The sequence below is a fragment of the Silene latifolia genome, chromosome X (assembly GCF_048544455.1).
Source record: "Silene latifolia isolate original U9 population chromosome X, ASM4854445v1, whole genome shotgun sequence".
Lineage (NCBI taxonomy): Eukaryota > Viridiplantae > Streptophyta > Magnoliopsida > Caryophyllales > Caryophyllaceae > Silene > Silene latifolia.
Window position 1 is genome coordinate 244,429,112 of NC_133537.1, and position 17,120 is coordinate 244,446,231.

Sequence of the window (17,120 nt, forward strand, 5' to 3'; positions counted from 1 at the left end):
ACCCTCACAAGAATCACCCTCGGAATTCGGAAATTAATGGCATTTGGAGAGATGATGTTGAAGATGTCTATATCGTCCCAGGGAAACACGCGAAAGATATCAGCCACCTTACCCGGTCCGGACGCCCATATCAGAACCCGAACAATCCAAAGGTCGCTCCAACAACTTATGACCAAGTTATCCCGGACATGGACACTCAACCCAGGGCTCTGGAGAATTCGATCCTCAAACAACTGCAGAAAGCGAAAGTCGAAATCTCAGTTTAGCAACTGATTGCTACATCCTTCGAGCATCGGCAAGCTCTACTACAAACCTTGGGAAAACTGACTGTGCCCTCTACCTCCTCCCCGGAAGAATTGGTGGCACACAGACAAGGGATGTCCCTGATTTGAGCAACCCGGTCATCTTCTCTAACGAAGATATCCCTCCCTTCGGAGTTAGCCACAATCTGGCCTTGTACATCACCGTACAATGCCTAAAAAATAATGTGCCTATGGTTCTTGTGGATGACGGATCTGCGGTGAATGTCATTCCCCTAAACCGACTCCTAAACTGGGTATCAAAGAAGCTGATTTAGTCCCAACCAATCAAGGAGTACGCGCTTATGACAACACTCGTCGTAAGGTCGCAGGGCTCATCACTCTGACCATCGCGACCGGACCACTGGAAAGGCAAACCAGTTTTCAGGTAGTCGACATCGACGCCTCCTTCAATATGCTCCTGGGACGTCCCTGGATTCACGCCGTCAAAGCAGTTACTTCAACTCTCCACCAAATAATCAGGGTTTCCTTCAACGGTAAAACGATCACGATTCCTGCTTCCCCGATAAAAGCCGTCATGAGAAAGGGAATAGCCTCCCAAGCAATCGAGGAAGATGACAATGAAATGTGGGGATTCCAAGCTGTGAATGCCATAACTGATGAATCAACACCCTTTGATTGTGACCCGTTTGCTAACCTCACAGTCAACCGCATTCTAATGCGCCAGGGTTACTTCCCAGGTTTACCCCTCAATCTGCTGAAGAGCACCTTACCTCCCTTGAAACAGGCTAAGGTCCCCAACATCCCTTTCGGGCTGGGCTATGAACTAACCGATGAAGATATCCAGGAAATGAACCACCTAGTTCGAAAGCGCAAGAAACACGGAGTTATCCTCCGTCCCTATCATCTGACCCTCAATGGATACTTTGTCCTTGAGGGAGAGTCCGAGCTCTACCACGGCTTTCCGGAACAGATCTATGACTCTGCGGCCAAGACCAGGTAACCGGTTGTGGAAGTCTTCCAGGACTGCTACTTCATCCCCGACAATACCGAAGCTGCATCAACCGAGTCTAAGCCGTCCTCATGCCTCGACGGACAAGCTGTCATTCTCCTCTTTGGAGAGGACAACATCAAGCGCCTCGACTATGAGGACATTATCAACATCGCTCTGAAGGACAATCAATTTGACCCAACCGCCTTGATCTCCGACACTGACCCAGAGAAAGCTACACAGGGCTGGAGGAAGACCGTCAAGTGGACCGATCGCCGAGGCCACGTTCTCAAGATCACAACTGGTGAAGGCCCAATGTTCAAAGAGGGAAGTGAAGAAGAATCTGAGTCTGACTCGGAGTTAGAGTCTGTCATAGCTCCTAACACTCCTGATGTCCCAGCCAAGGTCCCCTTCCCGCTGTTTTATCACAAAGTCGTGGCTGATTCAGAGGCCGAGTCTACTAGGGTCATCCCCACTCTCATGAAAGGTGACGACCTGGAGCTTGTTCCAGGGGCCACCTCCTCTGCTGTGTCGCCTCTGACTGACCATGAGATGTGGCCAAGTTCTTCAAAAACAACATATGCAGTCTTGACCGTCAAACAAGTGGCCAAGTTCATCCAAAATAACATCATCTGTAGATATGGGGTACCCCTTGAAATCATCAGCGATCAAGGCTCTCACTTCCGGGCGAAAACTCAGGCTTTGCTGGACAAATACAAGATCAAACGACATCGATCATCCCCCTACCGTCCCCAAACCAACGGAGCGGTGGAGGCGGCTAACAAAACTCTTGTCACCATTATTAAGAAAATGCAAGACAACTATCGCGATTGGCCGAGCAAACTCCCATTCGCACTTTGGGGATACCGAACGTCCATTCGAATGCCGGCAGGCGCCACACCCTTCTACCTAGCATATGACATGGAGGCGGTTCAACCGGTAGAGTTAGAGGTCCCTTCTCTACGCATCCTACTGGAGAGTCAAGTCCTTGAGTCGGAATGGACCCATCGAAGGTACGAGTAACTCACTTTTCTAGACGAGCGGCGACTCAACGCCTTGCACAATGTCTAGCTATACCAACGATGTATACAACGGGCATTCAACAAGAAGGTTAGACCCAGGAACATCAAGGAAGGCGACTTGGTCCTCAAGTCGGTCTGAGCACCGTTACCCGTCGATCCGAGGGGAAAGTTCAAACCCAACTAGGCCGGGCCATACCTGGTCAAGAAAATAATTTCGGGGGGCACAATGAGACTGAGTGACCTAGACGGGGAGGATTTTACAAACCCGACCAACCTAGACCAACTCAAGAAATACTACCATTGAACCATAGCAACCAACGACCTAACCCTAGTTCTACAACTAGCAACCACCTCAACCCTTTTCAAGTCAAGTTCCTCAACGCGTTCTGATTTGAAATTGCATGTTTTATCGAGTCTAAGTTGCCGCACCTTGCCCGTTTCGAATGTCCTTTGATCTATCAAAGGCAACATCCATTTGCACTAAAACAAACAAAACCTCTGAACTACGAGCATGGTTTGATTTTAACACTTCAGGTGGATAAGTAGGCAGTCCCTCTTATACATGAGGGATACAACCACAAAACCCAATAAAATTTACAAAACATTTCGAACTACGATCATGGTTTGATTTCACCTTTTCAGATGGATACGTAGATAGTCCTTTCTTACACAAGAAGGATACAACCATTCCCATAATAAAAAAAAACATCCCCATCAAAAAAGAGGAAAAAAACATTCCCTTTCCCCCCAAAATACAAAAAACGAAGCCTTTCTCCCTTCTCACAAAAATCCCATTTTCCCAAGTGCAAATGTTTAGGACGATTCAAGCCGAATTGCCTTTACAAAATGGATGGAAGAAACAAGCGTCCACATTTCGACACGAGCAATCCTCTTATTTAATTAATAATGGGAGGGATTACAATTTCAACAACAAATAAAGCTCGACGAATCTACAACTTGTCAAAGCCAAGGTGCCGACTAAAACATCTCACATAATAAAACTAGCACAAAACACACAAAAAATAGCTAGTACAACATAATAAAAACTCACAATACTAATACAACATAATAATTAAGTGGGTAATGGTGGTCTTCACTCTTCCATTCTACCCTTGCCTTTTCCCTCGGGGTACATCTTCCCCTTATTCTTCTTGTTGGCCCGCCTAGCATGGATTTCCTCTTCGAAACGCATCCTCAACGGATCTACAACGGCGACGGCCTCCGGTATATTGCAAGACCCCATGTTTGGCCCGAAACGAGCCCATGCACGGCCCACTACATTTTTGGGACTCGAGCTTTTCCTCTTTGGTGGTCTCATCACATTCGGGCTAGCTGCATCAACATAATCCTCAAAGAAGGCACGGTTGGCCTTCCCAACCTCTCGATACTTCAAGTCGACAACCTCGTCCTTACGGTATTTGGACCTCTCTTCCAAGGACGAAGCTCTTGACCACTTGACATAAGCGGGAGTCACCCATGTCGTGGCAACGGGGTTTGGTACCTCCCAAAGCGGCCGAGTGGCCCACCATCTTTCGAAGACCTCCACAAGCTCGGAGTTCCGGAAAACATTCTCTTGAACAAGGGTATCTTGAGCGGACACCTTTTATTGACGCCCCATTTGCCTCATGAGCCTTTCGGGCTAGATGAAGGAAGCAACCTTCAATCCCACCACCATCAAAGAACGAGGACTAGCACCCGAAGCGGGCAACCCCGTGAAGGACCTCACGTGCCACCATGGCACCACCCAACGGATATGAGGACCGCCCTCCTCCGCCAATCTCGCGGCCCAATAAGCCTCGGTGGAAGCAAAACTATCCGAGTACAATTTATTCCTCATAGTAAGGTGACGGATAGAATAAGAAGAAGAATCAACTGGAGGCTCTACATAACTTAGCCTCTCCAATAGCCACACTTGGAGGATCCTTGGGGATCCAAATGAGGGAACTTCTCCACAAGAGCCCTTCTTGTCCAAAGCTTGGATGATCTTGCCAAGTACCAACCATGATGGATCTCTACCATGATCTATTTGCTCAACCACATGCACGAGGGTCATGCTACCATAGCATTTCGGCCTCTCCTTCTTCAAAGCATCAACAAAGAGGTATACATGGACAAGGTAAAAGGCAAGAGCCCTTCTCCTAGCCACCTCCGAAACATTGGCATCCAATCGGTTTGAGAAGATGTTGATAAGAGCCAACATATCCACACCATGTGGAGCAAGAAGAAAGTTGACTTGATTTGTCGACAAACCCAACATTGAACGGAATTTCTCCTTGTAGCACAACCGAGTCGGAGGAAGCACCGGAACACAACCCAGCCACCCACCAATGGCTCGAATTTCTTCGGCTAGTGGACAAATTTCACCTTTCGGGAAAACGAAAACATGGTGTTTCGAATCCCAAAACCGAGAGCATGCTTCGAGAAATGAGGATTGCACCTTGACTTGACGGAGAACCAACAATTGACCAACTCCCATGCAAATGAGTTGATACTTTTCGGGAGGCGACAAATTCCGGCACCATTGTCGTAACGCATTCACAAAGGCATCCATGAAATATTTTTATGGAAGAAGAAGAAGAGGCTTTGTAGAGATGTTTTTTCGTTCGGATGATGAAACAATGAAGCACGGACATACCTATTTATACAAAATAATCAGCGCGTTTTTCAGAAAAAAGGGAGAGCTGGCTTCTATCGCCAAGCTGCTCGCGCCTCTTTAGGCGTGTTCTCAGGATTCCCACCTTGAATTGTCCCTTTCAAGTTGTGTTTTCACCTGACACCTCAAACCTCCCACCGGGATGCTCGCGTCTCTTCAGGACGGTCCAGGACATTTTGTGTTTTCTCACACTCACATTTCCTTGTTTTCGCGTTTTACGAAATTCGACACGGTTTCCATGACGCAGCTTTAAACATACGGATTTTTCTTTCTTTTTTTAAAGGGGGAAGGGCTAGTCGCCCCGATACGCGACGGATCGTTTCCACGTCAGTCGAAATTCCGGAAATTTTTCGCTTTTTCGCAATTTTCCCAGCAAAAATAAAAATCGAAAATTGATAACACGACATCAATTTTCCTCAAAATTCAAGCACTCACAAATTCGAGCCTTGATCTCACAAAAAATCAAATCAAATACACTCGCAAAAAAAATCTTTTCTAAAATTCACCCTTGACGGTTTGAGTTTGAATTTTTTGAGTCACAAATCAATTTCAACAATTTCGATGCAATTTAATTCATGACACGAGTTAATTGCTCAATTTTCAAATCAATTCCTTTTGAAATCCAAACAAAACGAATCGTCGTGGAACTTTTCAAAATGTCATTTCAAAATTTCAAATTTCAATTTTTAACTTCGTGTCATCGCGGTTAAATTTTGTTTTTAATCAAATGCCTTTTAAGTGTTTGCGTTCATGCATATGTGCTACCTGTTGCCTGTCTTTTACACTAACGATGCAGGAACTAGTGCAAAGCAAAAAGGGAATTGACAGCCGACAACGCTTCTCCGAAACACAACACAAAAAAAGCCAAAAATCACAAAATGAACCACAATCCAAAAACACATATATACAAACCGCGTCACGCAAAATACATCAACACACGTTTGATACAAACGACTGACCATACAAACGTGGGACCCAGACGGACATCTATCATACAGATACTGGCCTAAGACAACAAGCTGGGGGCTATCCGCCACCTACCGAACTAAACACTCCCCATCCTTCCAATCAAGAAAGGAAAGGAGTAACAACAGAAGCAGAGGTGGCTACCATGACGGCAGTACCACATTCATGCTCCGCGACAAAAGGAAAAATGATGCCTGACAGACTTCGGACGACACGACAACTGAGGATCATAACTCAGCATGTTATCCCGACGTTGACCTCCAATCATCAGAATTCAAGGATAAAAGGGGACCATGACATGGAATAACACGCCCGTATTAAACCCCACTCATCGGACATCCGAACCTCTGCAGCCAACGACCAACGATCGATACCCGATCATTGGCCGGGCAAAGGCCGCCAGGGAGAAACACAACCAAGCCTGTAACAAAAAATAGTCGTCAATCCTCCTCCAGGATCATCCTCCTCTTCCAAGGCCTCCACAACAGACCCCGTAGGTCCCAAATGATCCCCTGCAACCAAAGACAAACAAAGAACGTCAGCCGAAATTTCGGCATTACGACGGCGTAAAATGGACAAATAAAAAAAAAAACCCTGCAAAGCAGAACAAGGGCAATCCCGCCCAAACCCAACCAAACAAAAACAATTTACAAAAAACGCAAAAAAAAACGACTCGCCCTTCTTTTCAAGCAAAAGACGAGCCAAAACAACCACAACAAAAACGGCACCCCAAGACCCACACAAGGTCAGCCAACAAACCAAAATACATTCCCGATGCAATGAGGTATTTTTCTACGACTCAAAAAGGCAATTTCTACGCCAATTTGAGCGCAAACCGGTCAAAATTTCAAAATACGACCACAACAGGGCAACGTGATTTTATCACGCCTCAAAGCGACCCAAACTACCAATGAGGTCCATTTCAAGGCAAACTGCATCAATCCAAGCCCAAACAGGCGCTTATTCTGTCAGACATAAGACCGTCAGAAAAGGCAAAAATTCCAATTTTGCCCACAATACCCAACAAAGGTCCACAATGGCAAATACGGTCTTTCCCGACTACCATGCAACCTAGTGGGACCCATTACCCAAGCAAATAAACTTGGCATTGTGAAATGAGACGGTTTCTTCGCCTCACTCACGTTTTTCGAGCATAGGGGACGTAAACGGGGACCAAAATGCAAACTAAAAGCACCCCTATACTCCTAAACAGGTTTCTAACCTAATGCAATCATCAATTTCACTCGAAATGGGCTCAATCAAAAACGCCCAAATCGATTTTTTAAGGGTAAACATTTCGCCCTAATTCAATCAATTAAAAGACCAACAAATTCAAATGGATTCAAGAGGAAATACATACCTTGAGATGACACGTTGATGATGGCACGAACTGGAGCAAGCAAGAAGACCAACAATGGCGGTTTTTGTTTGCTTTGTCGAGAGGATGAAGAAGACGAAGTGAGAATGGTATGCAAACCAATCTCGCGTCTTTTACAGAAAAATAGGGAAGTCCCCTTACCTCGCCAAGTAGCTCGCGCCTCAATAGGGTGCTCCCTGCTCTATTTAGCGGAATTTTGGGCTTTGGCCCAATTTCCCATCAAACCTAAAATCTTCGATGACGGCATTAGGGACCGTCATTTTGCAAATACAAAAACAAATAGTGAAATCAAAATTCGCTATTTTCCTTCAAAAATTCAAATAAACGGCGATTAAAACCGCCACTTTCACTTCAACGATAATAGTGAAAATTCAAAATTCACTATTTCTTCAAATTTCATACGACGGCAATTAAAACCGTCATTTTCAAAATAATAGTGGAAATTCAAATTTCACTATTTTCACCACACATGTCAACGGCGGCAACATAAACCATCACTTCAAAAATAATAGTGAAAATTCAAAATTCACTATTTCCTTTACATGTCAACGGCGGCAACATAAACCGTCACTTCAAACGTAGTAGCGAAAATTCACAATTCGCTATTTCCTTCAAAATTCAAACAAACGGCGATTAGAACCGCCATTTCAAATTCAAAACAAATATAATAATAGTGAAAATTCAAAGTTCACTATTCCTTCAAATGTCAATAGGGGGCTTTCTCGCGAAGACCGCTGTTTTAAACCGGCCCATCCAACGCGACTATTCTCACGGTCGATCAACCAACCCCCCCATGGCTGGTGAGCCTTATAACGCACCGCGGCTGGCGAGCCATCCTCATGTACACACCATGGCTGGCGAGCCTTACAACGCACCGCGGCTGGCGAGCCCTCCTCATATACACCCCATGGCTGGCGAGCCTTACAACGCACCGCGACTGGCGAGCCCTCCTCATATACGCCCCATGGCTGGCAAGCCTTATAACGCACCGCGGTTGGCGAGCCCTCCTCATATACGCCACATGGCTGGCGAGCCTTACAACTCACCACGGCTGGCTAGCCCTCCTCACATACGCCCCATTGCTGGCGAGCCCTCCTCATATACGCCCCATGGCTGGCGAGCCTTACAACGCACCGCGGCTGGTGAGACCTCCTCATATACGCCCTATGGCTGGCGAGCCTTACAACGTACCGCCGCTGGCGAGCCCTCTTCATGTATGCACCATAGCTGGCGAGCCTTTGTCCGCAAACACGCAAGGACATATCCGAAGATGCCTCAGGTATGACTCCTTCTTATGGCTGGCGAGCCTTTGTACGCAGTCTAACGGACTTTAAATGACCTGCAGGGACAGTCGACAGACTCTAAACTGTTTTCGACGACAGGTCCTTGGCTCGTACCCTCGAGTCACCTTGGCGTTGCCCTTCCCGATGGCAGGTCCTTGGCCCGAATCCTTTCGAGCCGCGTCGACGTCGCTTGGGTCTCCAGGTTGTAATCTTCGATTGACCTGGGGGCTCTACTTTGACTTTTGCCCTGTCCAAGCCTCAGTCAAAGTGGGGGCTCTGTAGATACCCGGTATCTGCTGAGACTCCAACAAACATCCGATGATTATCGAAAATAAAACATTTCAAAACTTTTTAAAAGTACCTGGAGTGTTTAATGCATGACGACGGGGTCGCATTGACACTAACTAGAGTCAAAACCGACACCGGACCAAAAACCGACTCAAAAATTCAAATCCCGACTCTAACAACGAGTCAAACCGAGTGAACCACAAAAAACAAATCATTCAAAACCATCTATACTAAAATTTCCCGGATTCATGAATGGTCAAGTACCAAACATGTGACTACAAATTCTAGGATAGAACAAATCATGATTGCATTTGTGTGAAAGTGACAGGACAACTCGAAGACCCGCGACGTGGTCGCGCCTCTTTGAGCAGCCCAGGTGGCCACGTCGCTCAAAACTCACACAACCACTCATTTTCCTATAAATACCCCTCAAATGCCCCTATTTGAGAACTTATGCGAGTGTCCGCCCCCTCTTTTCTCCCTTAAAATTCTCGACTCGACTTCCTTAGACACAATCCGACGCGTAATTACGACCTACCGATCGTAAATACAAGCCTTACACATTGTTTGGTACCGTCATCGTGCATTAAATCACTTGACCGACCACTTCGACCACTACATCGTCACTAATCTTAATAAAACACTCTTTTTACTTACTAAAACGGTTTTAAACCGAGTCCTTTCCGACCAAACGAGTTGTTACACCTACGTCGGTTTCTCGCCATAAACCAAGCATGTAAGTATGAGGGTGTAAAAATCCTTCCTTTATCATGTCTTTACTTATTTCATGACTATAACATGCTAAATCATGCATAACACGATCCAAAACATAGGGTAGACGAGCCAAAACCGAGTTTTGGCCTGAGACAGAAGCCCCTTGTTCTGCACAGAGGCTCGCGCCTCAATGGGGTGTCCAGGTCAGACTCAACCGTGTTTGTTCTCGTCTTTCCTCATTAATTCACTTTCATATTTGTAATCGGTTTTTACCATTTCAAATATTTTCAAACCTCTTTTATTTTATTTTCTTTTACAAGTTTTTAACCATAAAACATTTTTCACCCTTGGTTCCTAATACCATGACGGTTTAATCCGTGTTTCGGTGATAATATTTGGTTAATTACATTTAAAAGGTATTTTAAAGCCTTTTATTTCATTTCTTTACATTTTGGGAGGTATTTTAAAGCCTTTCATCATTTCTTTACATTTTGTATTAGTCGCCAACATAAAGTCATCCCGGTTCTACATACCATGCCGGATTTTAACCCAGGTACGATGATGAGTATCGACTAATTATATTCAAATGAACTTAAAACAATTAGTTCATAACTATTTTCAAAACTATTCATGTCAAGCTTGCCAAGTCGAACCCGACACCGAATATCATCAACATAATGACGATTATTCGAGTCTCGTTCCTCAAATCAACAAATACGGTCTAAACGACCCTTTTAAACCAAAACGGGTTCAAATACCCATTTTTCAACACGTTTTACAAACATTTTTCAAATGGTCAGAATGCGTCTTAAATCGTTGACTGACCCGCGCCTAAACAGGCCTTTTCTTTCCTATTTTCAAAACCAGAGGAGACCCCTTGCATCGCCAACAGGCTCGCGCCTCATGTGGCCGCCTGGTGCAGGGTCTGTTCCCTTTCCAGCATTAGTCAAGGACGATCCCGACTCCGGTCAACCCGGATATAGGACGGATCAGATGACTAATTTGCTCATTCAAAAATCACATTTGCAAAATGCCTTACTAAGACAAATGGATCACGTTATGCACCATAAACCTAATTTGGTAAATGGATGTTTAATTTCCGTCTTGCATGCAAATCAATCGTTAATCCAACTCGACATCTTATACTTGATACTTGGATTAAATCAACCGACTTAGAAAGCTCTCACATGTTAGGTTTAAATTATTGGATGCGCATTCATGCATTTAAACTGTTTTATCAACTTTTGCATTCAACCAACCAAGATCGATCAGTAGAGGCCGCTACCGCGGGCGGGATTGGGTGTCTGATTAAAGGGCTTCCCAATACGTACCTTCACCTCTTATTCAGAAACTTTGGATAGTGGACGACCTTATCCAGGGCGTACGAGAGTCATTCTAGAGATAAGATGCTAAAGAGGGACGATTCCTTATCTTTATTACCTATGTCAAACACTGCTTTATGCTTTGTTTGACCGAGGTATAAAGTGGATTCGAACGGGTTCCAAGCATCCCACAAATGTTTGGTGGCGACTTCGAACATCTCTAATCGTTTCGAGACCCTTACCGAGACGAAACCGACCGATCTAAAACGATCCGATCGAAAGCATCTTTACGCCGCCGAGCGTGGCTTTCAAAAGACCGCTGCCATTGTCCACAGATCGGCTGGGCCTGCAGGTGGCTACGTCCACACTTTTTAACTCCTCTCATTGTAATAGTGGTAAATTAGTATAGTACACTTTCCAAAGACACCAAAAAAAGAGACTAGAAAAGTAGACTATCTATGTCATTTAATTTTCAATAGTTGCTTGAATATATGCAATTTTATCAAAAAAATATTAATTTGTATTAAAATGTATAGTTTTATCAATTTTAAATTATACGTTAATTATATCCACCTCGAACCCAGTTCGCTATATAAGAGAACTACAAATTACGAACCCGAATTCGAATCGAACCGAACCCCAAACCATGTAACCCTGATCTAGCTCACCCACTAGCCTTGCTCTTCCTATTTGGGATACCTATGATGATGATGATGATGATGATGAGGAAGACCTCCCACCACACTTTTCTTCTATGATCTATGAAGAGGAAGTGTGTGCCCTTGAGACTTGTGGGGGTGTTGGAAACTATTGAAAAGTAGAGGTTGATAAAATTAAGCTTTCTATCTTTGAAGAATTGAGAGGGCAAGAGGAAAGTATGATGTCGGTACATTTAATTATTGTTTGGAAGAAATTGAATCTCTCTTCTTTTGATATGGTTTGAGTTCTAAGAAGGGTCAAGAAAAAAGTGACACAAAGGGAAGCATGAATGACCTGAATGTTGAGAAGTTGACCGCTCCATCTCTCATTCTTCACCAATCCCCTTACCTTGAAAATGAGGAGGTGTTCCCCCACAAAGGAAGCCCATGAGATACCTCTCCTTCTACCTTTTAGCAAGCATTGAAAGATGAAAGGGTCAAATCATCAAGGCGGCCCAACAGGTAGTGCCAAGATGGGTAGAAGGACCTTTGAAAAGAATAGTTGAATGAGGAAGTGGGCGTGCTTGATAATGATTTGGCCATGGTTTTATATATGCTTATTTGAGGATTGTGCACAAGCTTCTGATCTGCTGCTAAGGGCGTTGAGCAACATGGACAATGCTAATGAACACGATAATTTGAAATGAGTTTGGTGGAAGTCCTCCCTCTAAACCACCATTTGTAAATATCCTCTCCCTTAACTTTGCATTTGTATTTCATTTAGTATAGTTGCATATAGAATCATATTAGTACTTGCAACCAAAATTTATCTCTTTTTGCATTGGAAACATTGTTTTGTTCGGTCAGGAGGGGTTTGATTACAAGTATTAGGAGTTAATTCAAATTATCTCTCTTCTAAACCGAATATCATGCATCATAATAGTATAATTAGCTAATATAGTTTAGCTCATCTCATTTAGTATAGTATAGATAAATCATGTAGTTAGTTGCATTTAGATAATGTATTTTGCATTCATGCATAATCACTCATGATCAAACCTCCTTCTTTTTGCACTAGCGATAGTGTTTGGTTCGGTTTGATCATAAGTAATTTAAGATAATTCAAATTAGCTTTCCAATTAATAGAGTACATGCATCCTTTAGATTAGTTTAGATTACTTGCATCACTTTTAATATATGACATATAGATACTTGCATCTACTTAAAACATGTTTTTACTTTTCAAATATGAAAATCCAAAAACAAGTTCTTTAATTTTTCAATAAAACCTTATTTCAAAATACAAAAACATGTTTTTACTTTTCATTTCCTAGTACGTTGAGGATAATGTTCAAAATAAGTGTGGGGATGAGAATTTACATTCAAAACTTCATAAAAATTTGAAAAATTCCAAAAGTATATTCTTTATTTCAAAAAAAAAAAAATCCCTAAAAATTTGAAAATTTCAAATACCAAAAACATGCTCTTTACTTTTGTATTATAGAATTGTATATACTTGTGTGCTTTCGTTCTCTTCTCACATAGGTACAATACTCTATTTGAAACATATCTTAAGGGAATACGAAGACCGCTGGTATGATTGTTCTAAATTCTCTTCCCTTCCATTTCTTTCTATTTGTCACATGAGGAGGGTGGGCTATATGTTAATGAAGATGTTGTGGAGCTTTGTTGCGGTTTTTATGCCTATGTGTTATAGAGGAAGATTTTCTTGCCTACTATCTTCATCTATTGGGCCCTGATAATAATGTTACCGTGTTTGTGAGGCTGTTGTTGGTACTGGGAAGCTTGTAACAACTGAACATGGTCACAACTGACGATGGATGTCACTAACAAGGAGATCATTGATGCTCTTTTTTCTACCCCTGTTGATAAATCACCTGACCCAGATGGCTACACTAACCGGTTCTTTAGGGATTCTTTTGAGGTTGCGGGTTATGATGTAGTTCAGGGTGTTAAAGATTTCTTCATTAATTGGAAACTTCTCTAGCAAATTAATTCTAGTGTATCGGACTCTTATACCTAAACTGGATAGGCTTGTCTCTGTGTTGGATTTTCATCCTATAGCTTATTTTATTGTCATTTATAAATTCATTACAAAAGTTATTTATAACAGGTTGAGTGGTGTGATATCTGAGATTGTAAGCATTAACCAGAGTGCTTTTATTTAGGGCAGAGAGATTGTGGATAGTATTTTGGTGTGTCAGAATTTGGTGAGGTTATATAATAGGAAAGTCTGCTCTCCTAGGCGTCTAATGAAATAGACCTTAGGAAAGCATATGATTCCATTGAATAACGCTTTATTGGACGTATGTTGAAGGCTCTAAATTTTCCTGAGAAGATAATTGCCTGGATTATGGCTTGTATCACTTCTCCCTCTTACTCTTTATCTGTAAATGGCTCACAATTTGGTTTCTTTAAGGGTAAAAGAGGGATAAGGCAGGATGATCCTATGTCACCCTTGATTTTTACCCTTTGTAATGAATATTTAACTAGAAATTTGTAGGTGGTCACACAGAAACATGATTTTAGGTATTAGCCCTTGTGTAAACCTTTGAGATTATGTCATCTCTGCTTTGCTGATGATTTTCTACTCTTTAGTAGAGGGGATGTGACCTCTGTTAGAGTGTTGATGAGGGCTCTGCTTATCTTTGCTACATCATTTGGGTTGCAAGTCAATATCAGCAAGTCCGAGATGTTCATGAATGGGATACCTATGAGAGAGTGTTCAAGGATTCTAAAACTTTCAGGTTTTTAGAAAGGCTCATTCCCTTTTAGATACCTAAGGGTTCCAATTTCTTTCAAGAGATTGTCTACTAATAACTATCACAGGGTGATTGAGAAGATGACTGATAGAGTTCAGAGTTGGGAGGCTAGGAAGCTTAGCTATCCTGGCAGACTTACCTTGGTCAAGTCTATTCTTATTCATATCCAGTCCTATTGGGCAAGAATCTTTCTGCTGCCTGTATGCATTATGAAGAAGATTGAATCCATATGTAGGAATTATCTATGGTCAGGTGAGGCTGAATACAGGAAGGTCCCTAAGGCTGCTTTGGATAAATGTTGTAAACCTATACAAGAGGGTGGACTTGACATTATTACTTGTACTTTGTGGAACAAACCTATGCTTGGAAAATATATATGGTGGATTGCAGGGAAGAAGGACCACATTTGGATACAATGGATAAATCACATTTATGTGAAAGGAAGGGATAGTTGGTATTATTTACCCTCACTATCTTCTAGCTGGTCTTGAAGACAGATTTGTAAAGCCACAGATGATTTTGCTCCTGCATTTGTCAATGGGAAATGGTATTCTGACTCTTACACTGTGATGGATGGGTACAAGTGGCTCAAAGGGCAACAACAAAAGGCATGCTGGTGGCCTATGGTTTGGAATAGAATCAATGTACCTAGACACAACATCATTGGTTGGTTATACGCCTGACAAAGGTTACCTACCAATGATGGACTAGGTAAGCATGGCATAAGTACTGATGATTCCTGTTATATTTGTGGAGCCTATGCTGAAACTCTGAAACATATGTTCGTTTAGTGCGGCTAATAGGCTTTAGTCGTTTATATCTATCAAACAAAATTTATATCTCCACAAATAACTTTAGCAAGTAGTAAATAGAGTTGGAACCCAAAGGACAGTAGCTTTGTATTATGTAAGTTATGGAGTGTTTAAGGTAGTAACAAGGGGTGTCACAATTGATTGGTAAGGTAAGAGATTAACTAATAACTACTAGCAAACAAATGTAAATAAAAGAAAACAAGCAAGTATGTAAATAGGAGTGTAAACAACTGATTAAAGGGAATGCGTTTGGTTATTTGTTCAAAGTCATGGTAGAATAGGGCCAGAATTTTTGGTTCTATGCCCTATAGATCGAGTTGGGTTAGCTTCTGGCGTACACCGATCTCCCTACTAGTCTTAGTGCATGGTCTAACAATCCTCGAGTTGGTTTATATCTTACAAGGGTTGTTGAAAAGGTAAAGAATCATACTAGGCCGTCAATGAAGCATTTCATTAAACATAACATGTGTACTAAAGCTAGAACTAAAATAACACAATTTAATCAACCAAATAAACTCATTGAAAGATGGATATACCCTTTAATCATCCTCTAATCACACATTAACCCTAGCTTGAGGATTACTCACTCATCATCAGGGAGATCATGCAATTAATGGTGTCAAACATCAAAGCAAGAGTAAACATGATGAACAAAGTAAAGTAATTAACAAGGATTAACAAGTAATTAAGTAAAAGAGTAAACAATTGTACAAACTTAAGGAGATGAACAATAATAATGAAGGAAATAAAGAATAAACCCTTTGATTAATGAAGAATTATCACCTTCTTCAAATACAACCCAAGAATTCTTCAACAATAAGACTATATCTAAGCTTGAATGTGGAGAGATTAAAGAATAATTAAGCAAAGATTAAATTAATTAAATATGATAAAGGTAAAATTATTCCTAATTAACCCTCTAATAAAGTATATCCTCCCTAATGGGGAATGAGGGGTATTTATATAAATACAAGAATTAGAGGCTAATTAGATATTTTGAATCCCGGAAGGCAAGGTAGTCGTTTGAGGGAGCCGCCCGGATCACCCAAGGAGCCCTCCGGACTGGGCTTGCTCTCGATGATCCCTACCGTGGAATCTTCCCGGATCCTCCAGGAGCTCACTCAGATTGCCTGAATCCGCCTGGGTCCCTTGTTAGTCCGCTCGGATTCAGTTGTTTTGGCCTTCTTTTTCTTTTGCTGCCCCAGAATCCGTGGGGATCCTTCTAGATAGGGGGGACTTGGTCTAATTTATTTTTAAGACATGATATGAGTCTTTGGTTTCCATCTCCTTTTCATGCTTGGTCCTTAGTACCGTCAATTAGGCTCCTAAATGCTCCGTTTATGCATGATTTCCACCCATTTTGCTTCCTTTCCTAAAAAAGAGCTAAAATCCAATAGAAAAGCAAATAGGAAGCGAAGGACGCTGAAATGACCCTAATAAGTGCAAGAAATCATGCGAAACGAGGTCCAATTAGGGGTAAAAGTGCGCTTTTTATGACCATATCAAATATCCCCAAATCGAACCTATAATACCACAGATTTCTGGGCATAGTGAACTCGGTTGAGTAGAAACTTATGTTGTCTTATTTTACTTTTATAGAACCATTCCTCCAAAGAGATCTACACCTACACCCTCTACTATATCCCATGAGAAGATTGACCATTTGATATCTATGAATGAGGCTTTGACTGCAGCACTGAAGGCTAAGGGTTCAGTTCAGGATCCAGCAAAGATGAGTGCTAGTATCGCAAGGTACAACCCGACGAAATATGACGGATTAGGGGAACCATCTTTAGTTGGGTATTGGCATAGGGAGTTTGATAACCTTTTTGAGTTGCTTGGATGTCCTGCAGAGCTGCAAGTATATCAAGCTACTTACTATTTGAGAGGAAAAGCTGGTTTGTGGTGGAATCGTAGTAAAGTGGTCATAAGGGAATCTTGGAGGGAGAGTGTGGACATGGGCCAAAGGCCAGTCTGTGGATTTGGGCCACCTACCAATCTGCGGTCATG